The following is a 2,663-nucleotide window of genomic DNA, read 5'->3' as shown; positions in this document are numbered from 1 at the left end:
ACTTGCTACTTACTGGTGATAGGAAACATTACGTTTTATGGGACTCGTTCAGTCTCATATTGTACGTGATTTTGTTTTTGCATGTTAACCTGATAAAATTTCTCAGGGCTGATACATTGGTGTGAGGAAAGTGAGGAAATGTAAAAATAGTTTTAAAGTTTTTCTACTGTAATCTGTTTAGTCACAAATCCTGACCACTCAGCAAGCTACATGAAACATCCACCTCACTAACAAAATAAAACAATAATAATAATAATAGTTAATAACAGGGTATGTATTATATGTATTCCACATCTCTACAAAGTGTTAAAATGGGTTTTAATGGAGATAATCTACAGTAATGAGATTATGAGTAGAAATGTGTGGGATCAAGTCATGTTGTGTGATGAGAAGTTCTACGTACATATGTGTGGCATGACTTATTGTCATGCCATGCACAGGAAGTTGTCTTACAGTGACGCATTTGACTCTGCAGGTGTACACGCATGTCAAGGAATATTAATATAGGCTGTTTGCTGAGTCCAAGGAGGGGGAGGAGGGCTTCTTTATTCTCGGGATCCAAACAAATACAATTTTGCCGCAGCTGTTCTCGCAACTGGTCAAAATGCTTTAAGGTGTAGGGATTTGGCTTTGCTCTCTGCACACTGAAACTGCCACGCTGCTGAAGATGGCAATAAGGGAACAATACAGATCAGATTTTTAAAACACTGCAAGACACATTTTGCGCACAATGAAAAAAGGAAAAGAGGAGAGTTTTGAATTGATTTTCATTTTAGAAAGTGACAGTCTCAATGAATGGAACCAGTACTACCTCTAAATGTCCTTGGTTGAAAATTAGTCATAATGATAACATTTTGGTTCACAAAAGTGGTTTGTAAACCAACATAAACTCAAAGAAGCCGATACAATTAGGGCTCAATAAATTGTTTAGACTATAAAATACCAGAAAATAGCTTTTAAAAAACGCCAATCACAATTTCCCTGAGCCCAAGGCGACATCTTAAAATTAAAGTTTCTGCCTGTTCACCAGTCCATAATGCACAGATATTCAACTTGCAATGATATAAAAGTAAAACATTTTCACACAGAGGTGACAGAGTGCGGGACACTCTTGTGTATTAACAACCTGAAACTGCAAAGGTGTGTTCAAATTTGGTATACGTGCTGAAAATAGAGCACGGTTTCCAGATTACATGAACAGAGAGGTTTCAGTCCTGCAGGTCACCTTAACCTCTAAGCTATCAGGTCAAGTTAGCCGCTGCCCCGGACGGTTACATGCTCTGAATTTGCATCACGCGTTCCTTGAAATGTACCAGGCAAACTAATTAGTTGCGGAGGAAATTTAATTTTGTATGCTCCTCTGTGGAGGATACAGTATTTGTCCCCCCAACAACAGACGTAGGATCTAAAAATTCCCATGCCACCACAACACAGCACAGCATGACCCCTCACTCCCACAAGGCCCCGTCTGCGTGAGGAACCTGAGGGTCAATACTGAGGAGGGACAGTGACCAATGATCACTTGTAACCAGCTCGCCTGCTCTACACTTCCTGACTCATGCTGTTCGGAGAGTTAGCCGCTTTATTTATTCGGGATCTTTCTCTCTCTCTCTCTCTCTCGTGTTGCTTGTCTAGGAGAGGAACCGAGCCAACATTACAGCAACAGGGAGGCACCCACGTTAGGTTATCCCTTTCACACTTCGAGAACTACCCAGATCCACCCACGTCCCCGGAGAGGGACTGTGTGAGGTAGAGGAGGAGGAAGAGGCCGGGAAGAGAGAGAGAGAGGGGGGGGGGATATTCCTGTGTGCATGAGTGTGTGTGTTTGTGTATGTGAGTGTGTTTTCTTGCGAGAGACAGTGAGAGGGGCAGAAAGAAAGAGGCAGAGTGAGGGAGTTGCGGGTGGGAGGGTGGTTTCCTCTCCTGCATTACGTCTGCGCCTCACCTCTACTTTGCATTGGATGTGGAGGCGCTGTCACTGTGCCAGCCGCTCTCCGGTGAACAGGTCTGCGCACTTTCTGCTCAGCTGGGTTCACAAAGCGCCCGCACACGACCCTGCAACGCCTTCCATTGCCTTCGAGTTGACCCTACAAAAGGAGATTGCCCCTCCATGCCCCCAGTGAACGGGCGAGTGAGCCCGAATCCCACAAATGAAATGTACCGAGCATGAAAAACCCCACTGTTACCTATTAACTAACAAATTAGTTATCCCAGGAATATTTCATGGCTAATGTATCGCCGCGTTGCCAAAGCTGAAGCGCTCTGTGCATTGTTCCGCGCACTGAACGTCTCATGGCCTCTGCTGAGGACAGTCCATCTCTTCATTGCGTCCCTTTCGCGCATGCACATCGATTCCGCTGATCCGCTTTCCGGTACCTTTGGCCCCGCGCTGACATCTGCGTAGTTTGGTGTTCCTAATCGTTCGTCTCCGTCTCCCTGCGCAGATCCCTCCCCTCTCTCCAGACTCAAGCTCCCTCCCTCCTCCCTGCGCTGAGACAGTCAACCTCACACTTACACGCGCGGACACACACACATACACACACACAAACACCTCTCCCCCGCACACTCCCCCCCCCCTCCGTCTCGGTGCTGTCTCATTCACTTCGGTGCGCCATCCACGCACTGACTCCAACTTGAGGCAGGGGGGGGCGGGGTTGGATATA

This window comes from Xiphias gladius, chromosome 24 (genome assembly GCF_016859285.1).
Source record: "Xiphias gladius isolate SHS-SW01 ecotype Sanya breed wild chromosome 24, ASM1685928v1, whole genome shotgun sequence".
NCBI lineage: Eukaryota > Metazoa > Chordata > Actinopteri > Istiophoriformes > Xiphiidae > Xiphias > Xiphias gladius.
Note: the sequence above shows the minus strand (reverse complement) of the source record.